This window comes from Mustela lutreola, chromosome 8 (genome assembly GCF_030435805.1).
Source record: "Mustela lutreola isolate mMusLut2 chromosome 8, mMusLut2.pri, whole genome shotgun sequence".
NCBI classification, from domain to species: domain Eukaryota; kingdom Metazoa; phylum Chordata; class Mammalia; order Carnivora; family Mustelidae; genus Mustela; species Mustela lutreola.
The window spans coordinates 147,004,289-147,018,581 of NC_081297.1; the positions used below are offsets into that span (position 1 = coordinate 147,004,289).

The 14,293-nt window shown below is 57.8% G+C and overlaps 1 protein-coding gene across 8 annotated transcripts in view; it reads left to right on the forward strand.

Annotated features, from left to right (window-relative positions):
* Positions 1–12,718: 12,718 nt before the first annotated feature.
* Positions 12,719–14,293, forward strand: part of ARHGAP8 (Rho GTPase activating protein 8) — a 66,351-nt gene continuing 64,776 nt past the window's right edge. For 2 of the 8 annotated variants that reach the window (XM_059187230.1, XM_059187233.1), the window contains exon 1: positions 12,741–12,781. The gene's annotated coding sequence lies outside the window, so the exon portion shown is untranslated. Of the gene's footprint in view, positions 12,782–14,293 lie in introns of all 8 variants that reach the window. The other 6 variants (XM_059187229.1, XR_009357008.1, XM_059187232.1 and 3 more) reach the window with 6 other exon arrangements.

The following is a 14,293-nucleotide window of genomic DNA, read 5'->3' on the forward strand; positions in this document are numbered from 1 at the left end:
GGACCGGCCAGAGGGATCCCCTGCCTGCATGGGCCTCTCCTGTCTACTGGGGCTCATTTTGGGATGCACACGTGCGTTGGGGCTGCAGGGCCACGGGGAGCGCGGTCTTACCGTGTGTGAGGAGGGGAAGTACTCACTTCACAAGCTCCGTGGCTGCTCGGCCTCGGAAAATGCTCCGGCAGTGGGCGGGGGAGCCCCCCAGGTGGGGCTCAGCTGGGAGAGTAAGAGTGACTGGCCCCAGCCTCTGGGGGCACTGGGGCTGGGAATTGGGCCACAAGCCTGTCCCTGGTCTGAGAACCCAGAATGGCCATTTGGCTGGGCTGGTTGATGGGGCTGAGATCCCTGAACGGCCTTCCTTGGCTTCCAGATCCTTCACGCAACCCAGATAAACCTGGACCCAGCTAACATTGGGGTGGGGAGTTGGGGGGGACCATTACCAGTGGGGTCCCCTCAAGGCAAAAGGGTCAGGCGAAGGGCAGAAATGGCAGGGACCTGTCCGGGCTCTGCCCTCACCGGGGTGTTGAGCCCTCTGTGATGTCTCCACCTCCTGGTGTGAAGGACCAGGAGATCTGAGATTCTCGGGTCCCTGGGGACTCCAGTGGCCTTTGTGGGGCCCCCTGAGGTCTTTGCCAAATCCTGCCCTGGGCGGAGGGAGGCCCCATGCGCCAGCCAGTGGGGCCTCACCGGCGATGGGGAGGCTGGAGCCCCGGGGAGGGCGGAGGGCGGGTGCTGAGCCTGGGTCCTGAAGAATCCCAGGGGCTGCTTCTGCTGCAGCTGTCCAGCACCCCCCCGCCCCCATTAAAGGAGCAGCTCATCGTCTGGGCTGGGAGCAGGTCTGTGTCACACGCAGCCTTGTTCAAAAAGCGTTAATGGAGATCTGCCTCAAAACATCCTGTTATACATTGGTAAATTACGTGTGAAAAATCAGGAACAGATCACACCAGGTCCCCACACACAAAGGTCCCCCCGAACCCGCAGAACCTCAGACTCTGGCTACTGGTGTCCCCTCCAAGAACCAAACTTCCTTATGATGAAGGTCCCAGCCCTGCTCAGGTCTCACGTTGGCCACCAGGAGCTCAGGCCCAGCCCCGAGCTGGCTGCGGCCGGTGTAGACCTGTGGCTCGCTCTGCCCCCGTGACCTGCCATCCTTCCACGCTCCCCACCCCCTCCCGTCTCCAGCCTCTCCACGCGTTCCTTCCACAGGACTTGTCACTGAATTTTCAGGGGGTGGAAACGGGTTATGGGGCCAGAACTTTCTGCTGGCGTTCCTGTTGTGGGGAAAGCCATTCGGACATCCGCAACCCCATGGCCTGGGAGAGAGCTGGGCCCAAGAGGGGCCCGGGGGGCTTGGGCTACACGAATTCTGGGGAGACCCCATCTGACACAGGAGTCCAGGACTAGTCTGTCCCCCCCACGAAGAGGCCGCCTGTCCTGTCCCCGCTGAGTCCCCAGCCACAGGTCGAGCCTGTCGAATGCGCTATCTCATTGGTTAACGGTTCACTGTCCACGCGCCACCAGGGCGCCTTCTCCAGTGGAGGGTTTCCCACGAGGCTCACTGTCCCATCTCTGTCTGTCGTAGGTCCTCCGGTAAGCCTCCAGGGCCAGGGTCTCCGGCCCGCCCACACCTGCCGATGGGACTCTGCTGTGACCCTCGCCCAGCTGACGCGGGGGCTCCGAAAGCCTGAAGAGAGAAGTCCTGCTCCACAGTCCAAGCCCTTAGTGCTTCAGGCAAAAACCCACCCAGAAGCAGGCCCTGGAGCGTCACGCTTGTGGGAATGGGACGCCCGCTCTGCCCGGCAACCTCCGCGGATGAAGAGGGCGGTGACAAGGACACAGGGGCCACAGAGGGCCACGGAGGGGGACGATCTGGGGGAAACCAAAAATCCGTCTTTAAGAGTTCATCTGGGGAACCCCTGCCCGTGCGACAGAGCGGGGGTCCCACCCTCCATCGTGGGGGTCTTGACGTGGTCTGTGTGACTCCTTCGGGCACCTGGGAAGCCCAGGGACGCTCTCTTAGAATAGTGTTTTTACAATAAAATACCTAAGATCACAAAGGAAACCAACTCTGCTGAAACCACGACGCCCAGCCCATCTTTAATGCGTGTGGACGGCGGCCTCGCGCGTCTCTACGGGTGGGTCGGCCGCCGGATCTCACAGGGGCCCGTGCTCACCTGGACATCAGAGGAATCAGGAGTCGAGATAATATTTCTGGGTCTCAGCACCCCCTGGGTGTGACGTGAGCCAGTGTGATCTCTGCTGGGGACAAACCTTGAGGGCTGCTCGTGGCGGGGCTGGGCTTGGTTGATGGTGCTCCCCCACAAGAGGGCAGCTAGCCAAGCTGCCAATGTCTGTCCCCAAGTGCTGGGTCCCCGAGTTTTATCCGCTGGCAGCTCTGGGAGTCTGAGGAAGGGCCCTTCTGGACTGCCTCTCCCCGCAGCTGCGCCTCCGGCCAGCCGTGTCAGCATGGGGTGGACAGAGGGGCTGCCACCCCATGGCCCTCCTGGAGCCCTCTGCGGCTGCCCGGTGCCCTGGGCGAAAGTGTCCCGCTTTGCAGGCTGGGGTGGACGGCCCTCCCTGGGCCACCCCTGGTTGCTGGCTCCCCACACTCGACACCGTCCTCCATGGACGTACAATCCCCGTGTCTGCACACCCATGCATACAAGTGCACATGTGCACACACGTACCCACGTGCACACACCTTCACCTCCCTGAGGCCTGTTGCTGCTTCCTACCCCCACCTCCAACCCCCATTCTCTGCTTTCGCTGAGCCTGGACCCATCTGCCTGCGTACAAGATATTGCCGGTGTCCCTGTGGGGAAACCTTGGCCCATGACATTCCCACAACACCGTGAGCCCTGGGAAGGCAGGCTCGTGCTGATCTGGCCAAAGACATAGGGCGCTCCACGGCCCCGCTGCTAGCTTCACTTGCAGCCCTGGAACCCAGCAGGGGGGAAGGTAAGATGAGGGTCCCTCCTGGAGGAGGACACGGGAGAGGAGCAGCGGCCTCAAAGCAGGACTGGTTCCTGCGTCGCATTCTCTCTGAACAACCCTGGTGCACCAGAGCATTCCGGACAGGGGGACTTTCACGGATCTCCCCCGGGGGCGGGGGGCCTGCGGGAGAGCGTGCACCCTCACCACCCTGCATACACCCCTGCATTCCTGTAAGACTTCAGGTTCCCCTCCAGCTCATGCGCATCTATGCAGAGACCATTCTGCACGTGTGTGTGTGTGCGCGCGCGTATGTTTGTCTCTGTCCCTGCCTGTCTCTGTCTCTGTCCTGCTGACGGCACGAGACCGTCTTGGCCCTGCCCTCAGCATCTCCCTCCTTTCAGGCAAAAAAAGTTCCGCGGGGTCCCCTAGCCCCAGACTTCCGTACCGAGCCTGACCCTTCTCAACAAAGGCCCTATCAGCCGCCAGGACCCACCTACTTTCAGAAGCAGGAGAACTGGACGTGGACAAAGTCACCTGCGGGACGGCTCTCCTGGGCCCCGGGAACTTCCCGCTCTTGCTCTGGGCGGGCGTCCGCCTCCGCCTCCCGTCCCGTCCCCACCCATCCTCCTTCACAAGGAACAAGGCAGAGGCTCCAAGAGGTGTGAGTTCGGCTCCGTCCTGCTGCAGAGCTCTGGTGGCTGCCAGGCCGCGTGTCTGGGATGCGGACGTGGGACCTGTGGCTGGGGACCTGCACCTTCCCCCCTCCCCCACCGGGGCCTGGCTCAGAGGGTGCCGTCCAGCAGGTGTCTGCTGGGTGAGCTGAATGGCAGAGGAGCCTCTTGGAAAAAAGGCCAGGCCAGAGGGAGCCTTGGTTCTTCTCTTGGAAAAGGTAGACGGAAATCCTACAATATTTTTAGCCTCTCTCCACACTGCCCCTTGTTGTCTTCGTGTCGTCCCAGATTTCCATCCAAGATGGCACTGGCACTTCCGCATGGGTTTGTTTTAGGGTGAAGCACGCCGCAAACACACGGGGTCCCCGTGGCGGGGGGCATGCCCGCGTGCATGACCGACACGGCCCCCAAACTTCACAGGAAAACGGGCAGGCACCTCTGGCCTTCCTGGAGCTCAGTCTGGGCCGGCCAGGCAGGGTCATGGAGGGGCGGGGCACACCCTTTGGGGTTTCAAGTTCAAGCCCGCGGGAGTGTCTGCCCCTCAGTCTATTCAAACCTTGGGCGGGCAGCGATGCTCAGCCGGCCAAGCTGTACCCATCGGTGGCTGGCTCCCGGTGCTGTCCTGGCAGCCGGGACAGTGGATGTGAGACCCCCACACCATGGTCCTCATCCTGCAGAGGAGGGGCTGGGGAAAACGCCCCTCTCACAGTGACTAGATTTCATCGCTGCCCCGTCACACAGAGGACCTGTGCTCCCGAGGATACAAGTCCCGAGGCACGCACACTCACAACAGCCAACGGTCTCCCCCTCCCCCCACAGGAGTTCCAGAATCAACTTCCGTGTGCCTGGAACCAGCCATCCTGAGACCGTGGGAGGCCCGCGATATCGTATTCAAGGAGACCGTCTGGGTTCCCCTGGCCTCTACCTCTTGGTGGGGGGCTGGGTGCTGCCTCAGGTGTCCTACTGGAACAGGAACCCCCCCAGCCCCGCCTCTCCGCCAGCTGCCACTGCAGCCTCAGGGAGAAGGGAACGCTTGAAGCGGGCAGGGCCACTCACCCACTCACCCCTGCTGCGGAAACTCCTCTCCTTCTCTCTGCGTCTCTGTGGCCTCCCCAGGCTGCACGTGCCCTGCCCACCCCCAGCTCCAGACTCCGGATCCAGAGCCTCGCAGCGGGAGGGCCCTCGGCGTGTCCCCACCTTGCTATCAGTGCCTTTGCCCAGGTCTGGGCTCTTCTGTCTTATCTCTCAGACACACACACACACACACACACACACACACACACACACACGGACTCACAGACACATTCGCATGCATGCGTGGGCGTGCTGACGGCCACACACGCACACACACATTGCACGCATGCACACACTCACATGCTTCCGGGAGCGAGGCCTCCCTCCCCGCTGCAGGGAGGGGGTGCCTCTTGCAAAGGAGGGTCACAGATATCCCCTGGCGCCCTCCCACCACCCCAGAGAACCCTTCGCCCAAGGCCACCCTAACAGAGGGGCAGATACATGGTCGTTCGAGGCACCTGCCTGCATTTTGCTGGGGCTCTGTGTCTTAGTCAGGTTCCCCTATGTACAGATACCACAGCCTGGGGGCCGTAAGCATCAGGCATTCATTTCCCACAGCTCCGGAGCCTGGAAGCCTGAGATCCGGGGGCCACACCCTCAGGTTCTTATAAGGACTGTCTTCCTGGCTTGTAGACAGTCACCTTCTCACTGTGTCCTCAGCGGGTGGACAGAGAGCTCCTCATGTCTCTCCTTCAGGACACTCATCCTATAGGGTCAGGACCCACCCCATGACCCCATTTAACCTTAGTTACGTCCTTGGGGACCCCATCTCCAAACAGTCATTCTCGTGGTTCTGGTTCCAATGTACAAGTTTTCAGGGGACACAGAGCCATCCACAGCACCCTGGTGAGGTGATGGGTCCATTTCTCGGGCAGCAAGACCCCCCAGGCCCATCCCAGAAGTCAGAGGAGGGTCACCACGGGGCCACAAACCCAGCCCAGACATGGGAGCCCCGCCCACCCTATGACATTTAGGAAAACGGCCGGTGAGGGGATGTTGTCATTGGAGCTTTCCTGGTGTCTTCGCCTGCCTGCACCCCTTCTGAGAGGTAACATTTGCTTTGGGGTGTGTGTGTGCGTCCCACAACAGACACCCACGAGCAGGAGACCTCCGTGGGGATGGCCTTGGAGCGCAAGCGTCTTCCGAAGTGCCCGCTCTGCTCTCCGCGTGTCAGTGTGTGGAAGGAACACCTCCTGCATTTAGGAATCACAGGTGGGAGGAGTCCTGTGTTCTGGAGGGAGAGGGAGGAGGGGTTCCCTCACGGTGGCGGAGCTGTCCGAAGCCGAGGATGCCCCCAGCGAAGGAGCGGAAAACGCGGGGAACAGGAGAAAGCCTAGGCACCCGGCACGTGCCTCCGAAGACTTGACTTGTTTTGATCTCCCTTTCGACCGTGAAAGTAATATTTGTCCTATAATTTAAAAGAAAGACTGCTAGGTATCAACCCAGAACGGCTGAAAGTGGTACTTGAAATAGTGTTTGCATGTTCATCGCAGCATAATTCACAGTCGCCTGAAGGTGGGAGCCACCCAGGCCACCCATCGACCGACAAGCAGATGGACCAAACACTCTCCTTCCGCACCACGGAGTAGGGAGACCACCACGGAGGCAGATCCCGACACCTGCCTCGACATGGACGAACCTTGAGGACCTTATGCTCGGTGAAATACACCCGTCACGGAAGGACAAAGCCTGCAGGATTCCATGTTATGTGAAGTCCCTAGAGTCGTCAAACTCAGAGAGACAGAAAGTAGACAGGGGGTCACTAGGGGCGTGGGGAGGAGATTGGAGTGTTAGGGTCTAATGGGGGCAGAGTTTCAGCTTTCGGGATGAAGAGTTCTGCTCGCTCACACCACGCCGTGTGAATGTGCTCCACCGTTAGGGCTAGGAAGGAGGAAGGGAGGCAGGAGGGTGCAGGAAGTCGAGAAAGACTTCCTTCCCTCCCTGCAGCATCTCCCTCGGGGAGTGTGGAGCGCCCTGCACTGGCCCCTTGGCTGAGGCCTGAGTGGGGGTTGGGGCGTTATTGCAGTGAGGGACTCGGTCCCCGAGCTCCAGGAGTGTCCAGCAGCGACCTTGGGGATTCAGGGGAACATCAGCCAGACAAGCCCCTAACATCGGGACGCTCTTCTGCATCCACCTCCTGCGCACACCGAAGGCCCACACTTCCTGGTCTCCTGGTGGCAGGTGGGGCCACGTGACCGGCCCCGGCCAATGAGCTCTATGCAGAAGGGACACGGGGCCCTTTGCAGTTGCCAGGTAGAGACTCTCGGGATCTCACCTGCCCTCTGCCTGGGGATGGGCAGGATTCCAGAGGGGACTGCTCTGTGAGGTGGGGTCTTGCAGACAAGGTGTGAGTGGGAGATAGACCTGAGTCTCTGTGAGCCCCTGAGATGGGCGGATGTTTATTACTGTTGCGTGGCCCGGCTTGAGCTGGCTGATACGCTCTGCTTTCCCAGATACGCTAGAGGAAAGCGGTGGGTGAACCGGGAGAGAAGGCTGAGTGGGGTAGGAGGGTTTATGTGTTTACACGTGTTGAGTGCCTTCCTGGGTAGAGCCGGGCCCCAGGGTTCTCATCCCGAATTGGGATGATGTTGGGCAAGTCCTCCGTCCTCAGTGTCTGGTATCTGCAGCAAGGGTTTTTCCAAATATAAAATCCTGTGAGCTTGGTGATGGTTCTCGGCTTGTCCATGCACCGTGGACACATGGGGAGCGCGGATATAAGAATGCAAGCTCCTAGACACCAGCGTCCCTAATTCAGCAGCTCCTCGCATAAGACAGTATGGGGCAGACAAGCACTTAATGGGTTTTGACCTGCAAGTGATAATGGCTTAATCATAAACGGATGGTCTTACCCCAAGAATGCTTCTCCTCATTGACTGATGTGTTTGCTTAGAGCTCAGAACTGCTTTAATAGGCTGTAAAAAGCTATAAAAATGTAAAGTATCATCCACATCATCACAAGAAGAATTTCTCATGCTGACATTTCTGTTTTCACTATGGGGATTGATGTCAGCCTGTGTTTGGCGCGGGAAGAGGAACGTAAGACAGGAGGCCGTGGAATCGGGCAGGGTTCTCCTCTGCAAGCAGCCGAAGCAGATTTTGGCTGATTACAGAGGAGTTCGTTAAAGGATTTGGGGAGATCCCAGAGTTGTCAGTAGGTGGGAGCCAACACTGAGGTAGTGCTCCCTTCCAGATACAGTGCCTCAACTCACCCCAAAGGACAAACTTGATGGGAAAACAGCCGCCACTGCAGTCCCTGCACAGGGACACCCCCACTGCACAGAGATGCCCCCACTGCACAGGGATGTTCCAGTTGCCCTGCACTGAACCCACAGCTGCCACCAGGCCTGATAGCAATCATGTTCCAAGTACTTATAGCCACTGCAGCCTCCCCCATCCCCAACACTGCACGTCGCCCTCCTGCCCTTTCCACTGTAACATATTCCGGGACTGGTTCCTCCCTAAGCACGTACATCACAATGGTGGAGCCTAAGTTGTCGTCTGGGCCTTGGTTGCAAAGGAGGCCAGGTAAACCCGTTGTCTGGCCACCTTGGGCAGAAAGATTAGGAAGAGTGAGCATCCCAGTGCAGCAGGGGCGTGTGAAAGGTGCACGGGGCCAGAAGGCACAACCAGTGTCCCACTCTGATGTCAAATAGGTCATCAAGAGCATGGCCTGCTCAGTTGCAAATCAAGAGGATTTCAACAATTAGGACCAAAGGATCCCAGAAAACATGGTGAACCTCATGGAGGGTCCACAAGGGTCGTCGCAGTTCGCAGTGAGGACTAACAACCAGACACATTTGCTCCGAAACGGGTGCGGGCGCAGGCTAGGAGGGTGGGTGGAGGGTCCTGACCGCTGCAGGGAAGCCTCCTGGCCTCGATGGGTCTCAGGGGCCCGGCCTTGAACGAGAGGAGTGCGACGCGATCTAGATGATCTAGATCCCTTTAGGCTCCGTCCAGCCGCCGCGCCCACATTCAGCAGGGAAATTCTGGTTTCGAGGTTTTAATAAGGTTCAAAGCAAAGCAAGTCTTGGCTCCAGCAGCTGGCAGGGAGAGTTAATTTGCGAGAAAACAAATGTGAAGCCTAAGACGTTGGACCAAAGGATCTTTATTTCCTCCTTCCTTCAAGCTCTCCAACCCCCAGTGCTTATTAATGTGGAATTTGCTGCTTGGGGGAGAGCCAAATCTCCGACTTCATAAACATTTGTAAGAGCAAATTTAATAAAGCCGGGAATAATGCCATTCAGATGTAATTCCTTCGTTTCGCATTATTATTCTTTGTCTTCTATTGCAAGGCATTCGAAATGCACGGAGTTATTGTTATAGCAACAAAAGGAAATGAGTAACTGGTGCCTTGCTGATTAGACGCACTTGGGGAAAAAACAGAAAAAAGAACCAAACAGGACCTGCCGGGGTTTTGCTGTTCCTTTCTGTTTCTCTTTCCTTTTCCCATGAATAGCGGAATACACCTGCATTGTTTCCCCTCTCATCATTCTGTATTATTGCTTTATTGTGCATATTTTATTATCACTAAGCTATACTTGAGGAATTTGTATGAGGTTTACACAAACACAAATGCGAGGGTGGCATTCCCCCTCCACGTCTTGATACCATGGAATTATGGGCCAGCCGCACACCAGCTGGAGGATGTTTTCTCTGACTTCTGCCTTAAGTTGCTTTTTAAAACAGAAAACCTACAAACTGTCCCTCTTCCATGGGGGACCGATCTTGCATTCATACTAAAAAAAAAAAAAAAGACGTTTGCCTCCCAAAAAGGAAAAGAGAAACGTGGCACCAAGCACTAGAACAACCCGATCCTGTGTGTGAGTCGCTAATATGAATCAAATCCTTGGGGCGCCTGGGTGGCTCAGTCGCTTGGCATCTGCCTTCGGCTCAGGTCATGATCCTGGGGGCCTGGGATCGAGCCCCACATTAGGAAGCCTGCTTCTCCCTCTCCCACTCTCCCTGCTTGTGTTCCCTCTCTCACTGTGTCTCTCTCTGTTAAATAAATAAATAAAATCTTTTTATTTTTTATTTTTTTTTTAAAGATTTTATTTATTTATTTGACAGAGAGAAATTACAAGTAAGCAGAGAGGCAGGCAGAGAGAGGAGGAAGCAGGCTCCCTGCTGAGCAGAGAGCCCGATGCGGGACTCGATCCCAGGACCCTGAGATCATGACCTGAGCCGAAGGCAGCGGCTTAACCCACTGAGCCACCCAGGCGCCCTAAATAAATAAAATCTTTTAAAAAATAAATAAATTGATGTCATTGTCATGTTTTGAGAGCAAGTACTTGGTGTTGAAATGGGCCCATTCCTGCTCCGTCCAGAGGCTCAAACACGCACTTGTGTGAGAAGTTAGCCCCGCAGTCCGTTCCTCGCTACCTGGAGCCCTCTGGCAACAAGGAGGGGATGTAATCATAATTTGCAGGTGCACTATGTTAGTTGAACAGGCTGGCTGGTGAGGCTACAAATTCTTTGCACATGAAAAGGCAGCTACTTGGGTAATGATGTCCCTGGGCATACCGGGGAGCAAGAGTGACTGAGTCCGGCGACACAAACAGACCGGGTGCTGTCATTCACTGCCGACTAGATCCTGAGGCCCGGAGAAGATCGAAGATCGGCAGTGACACAGGAAAGGAGTTTATGTCAGCGAGGCTGACCCCGGGAAGACAGCGCCCTGACATCTCAAACACTGCCCCCAAAGAGCTGGAAGGATGTGTGGGTTTACAGAGGGAAAAGGTGGGACAAAACCGGTGGGCAGGTGCAAGTGGGCGGTACAGGTCAGGCCGGTCATTGTCACGGGCTCGGTCACCCGGGGGACTTGCTGGCTCAGGGTGGGCCCTGTTGCTTGAGGGGGTAGTTTTGGTTCCCATCGGGGGACGCTTTGCCTGCACGGTCTTTTGTGGGAGTTAAGAGATGCGCTGGAAAGAACTTAGTGGGAAGGTCCACACAGAGGTCAGCATGGAGGCCGTGGGAATCCTCTTTCAACGCGAGCAGGAAACTGGAGTCATTCTTTCATCCACATTGATTGGGGCAGGCAGTGAGCAAACCGCCTGCCATGCAATGGGAACAGCCAGCGTTTGGAGCTGGGCACTGGTCCTGTCTACACTAATCCATATTCATTTCCCTTATGGTTATCATTAGCAAAACTGGCGTGAAGCTGACTGTCTTGACTTTGGGGAGGTTAAGGTCTTGGTCTAACTCCTTTCCCATTCCTGGAATGGTTGTGTGTCTTAGACTCAGCCGATCGGCGGCCTTCCCTGGGTTTGTTTTTCTTTCTTTCTTTCTTTTTTTTTTCCTGCTAGAATTGTCAGGAGAGAAATTCTGCAATTTGGTTAAATAAATCAGAGGATGCTTTGGGTTGTAAGAATCAGAAAACTCTAAACTAGCTACAACAATGAGAAATTTATTGGAGCATCAAAGCAGAATGTCCAGAGGTTCTGACAGCTTCAGGACAGGTTTGATCAAGGGGTTCATCACTGTCACCAAGGACCCAGCTCCTTGCCATCTCTGTTCAGATCTCTTTGTCCGTATCTCTTTGTGGTCACAGGATGGCCCAGTGTGTCTAGGGCACTGATGTACCTCATCTAGGTTGGAAGAGAGAAAAGGAAAAGGTAGGACTTCTTTTCCACCAACTATTCCAGCTGGACTGGCCTGAACTGCTCGCTGTGGCATGATGAAGACCTGTGTTGACTGAGCTTAGGCCCAGTTACTTCAAGAACCTCGTAAGCATCACTGGTTAAGAAGAGTAGTATTGTGCCGACTGACATCTGCGCTCACATATCCTGCTGGAGGTGGGGAGAGGTCAGTATGCCTGGTTGATTATCTTGGCTGCCGTTGGAGGCTCCTGGGCACTACAGAGCCCATCGCACCTGGGACACCAGCAGCTGTGCAACCTTCCATGCAAAGCAGCCTGGGAATATGGAGCTGCTTGTCCCTCCCCGCCTCTCCTCCTCCCAGAAGGGGAGTGGGGAGAGCAGGAAGGGGAGCACTGGATCTGGGGCAAGGGAAGGATCCTCTGGCTGCTGTGTTGAGGCCAAAGAGGCCAGGGCAGAGCAGGGAGGGCCCCGTGGGAGGAGGCTGTTGCAGGAGCCACCTGAGAGGAGTGGGTGGGTGGCGCTTGATCTCTTTGGGCCAGTGTAGGGGAGAAAAGTGTGGGCACCGATTGAGAAGTAAAAGCCATCTGGGCTTGCTGAGGGACCACGTATGGGACCTGAGAGCTGGAGAGGAGCCAAGGATGACCCCTAAGGGTTTGGACAGCGCCCCTGGAGAATGAGACAAGAAGCCCCGGAGAGGAGCTGGGCGCTGTCTGCTCAGGCCACCCCCCTCCCCCCATGGAGATGTCAGGTGGGCGGTTAGAGGCAGGACTCTGGACAGGAGATAGAAGTTAGGGATCATCCGGGTATAGACCATATCAAAAGCAGGGCGCTGGATGAGATCAGAGGGAGTGTAGGCGAAAAGGGGGTTCAAACTCGGCCCTGGAGCATACTGCGGGTCAGAACAGTAACAGCTCCCAGAGACAGAAATGCACCGCTTGGCCCCCAGGGACCCTTGAGAGGCCCAAGTCTTGGTCACCTCTTCCAGGAAGTCTTCCGTGCTCCTCAGAATGGGTCAGGGATTGCCCGGCCACTCTCTCTGGGGAGTTCGGAGCTCAACAGCGGTCCCCATCGCAGTCCCGGGAAGGCGGCTCTTGGCCCAGAGGACTCTTTGGGAGATTTTTGTTGAATGTTTCTTCTCGGTTCCTCGAACCTCCCTGCTCCGAACCTCGCTTTGCCTGTCCCTAAAATGGGGAAGCGGACCCTCAAGGAAAGCGCCAGCCCCAGGGGTGGGGGCTGTGCCAAGCGGGGCCTCGAACCAGGCAAGCCTCGGGGGCGCCTCCGGAGCTACGGGACAGGGGTTCGGAGCTCGAGCCCCGCCCAGCAGGCCGGCTCACCTGCACCACGCGCTCCCGGCCCCGCCCAGCCCCGCGCGACCCCGGGAGTCCCCGCTCCCGAAGAGCCGCGCTGCGCGGGCAGGGGCGGGCCCGGCGTGGGGGCCACTTCCGGGGCGGGGCCAGGTGAGTCGCGGCGCCGCGGAGCCCAGGTGAGGAGCCCGCGGGGCGGTGGCAGGTAAGGCCTGGCGTCCGCGGGCGGGAGCCCGCCTGTGCCTCGCGTGGGGACGCCACGCGGTTCCGCGGGTGTGAGCCGGCGGGCGCGCTCCGTCACCGCGCAGGTGGGCGCGGCGACACGGGACGTGGCAGAGGGACGCGGGCGAACCCAGCGGCCCCGCCACGCCGTGGCCCTTGCCCTCCCCCCTTGCCCGCACACCCCTCCTTGCCCCCTGCCCCGCCTCCCTGGCTGGCCATGCACCGCCTCCCCCCTGCGCCCTTCCTCTCCTCTCCCTCACCCCTCCCCTCCGTGCTCCCGGCCTTCTCCCCGCCTCTCCTCCCCCTCCTTACCCTGCACCCCGCTTCCCTGCTCCCGACCTTCTTCCCTCCCCTCCCCGCCTCTCCTCTTTCTTGCTGCCTGCAGGCCCTCTCTTTTTGCCCTGCACCTCTCCCTTCCTGCGCCCCTCCGCTCCTCTAATTTTCCTCCCCTAATTCATGGCCTCCATTTGGCTGGGTTGCCCACTGTAGGCCCATCAGCCCCTCTCACCCCAAACCAGGGAGGTAGGACTCATCTTTCCATTTCATAGATGAGAAAGCTGAGGCTGATTCCGGCGCTCTGGCTGGGTCAGCGCCCGGAATGGAAGGCCAGGAGTTAGTGGCCAGAGACTTTGATCGCCGGGCTTGTCAGTCTCCAGAATCAGTTGGAGGAGAGGCCTGGCCCCTTTCACTGTTCTCAGGTCCTAGCATGGGGTCACTGATCTCAGCACTGGCGTGGAGGGTGTGTGTTTGCAGGGGGGCTCCCCAGGCCCCTGGAGAAGGGCCTATGGAATCCTCAGGAAGCGAGCACAGGGGAGGAATTCCTGTGGGGTGGGGGACATGGCCTTGGCCATCTGGTGGCCACAGACTTGGAGGTTTTTTTGTCTTCTGGGCGTCTGTGAAATGCAGTGTTAACATTCATCCAGGTGAGAACTCAAAATTTAAATGAAGGCTCAACAGTGAACATCCTTTGGTTGGTCTCTGTTGGCAATTTGGGGACCTTGTTTGTGGGTTTCTCCTTTAATACAGGGACTAACCATTCCTTAACCTAACACTGTGGGCAGGGGGCAGGTGAACAGGGACACAGGGTACGTTGGCCTGAACCCGGCTCCTCCTGTGGACAGCCATCTCCACACTCCCTGCCCACAGGGAAGCCAGAGCGAAGCCAGGGGCTAGTGGGAGGTCAAGGAGGGCATCCTGGAGGAGGCAGCCATTGAACTGGAAGATGGATGGGAGGTTGGCACGGAAGGTATGCATGTTGAGGTCACCCAGAGGCCAGGGGAGGTGGGGTGGAAATGCCTGCGGAGGGGTAGGTGGAGCTGGTAGGAATTTCCTTGGATGACACCACTGAGTCCTTGAAATGTGATCTCAGTGAGATGTTTGAAGGTCTGGAAACTTGAGGAGACACCCTGTGGATGCGTGGCATCTCTCCAGCAAGTTGGGTCCGTCATGGGCACGTCGTGCATGGTGGCTTCCGTTAAAGAGGGGACAGCAAGAG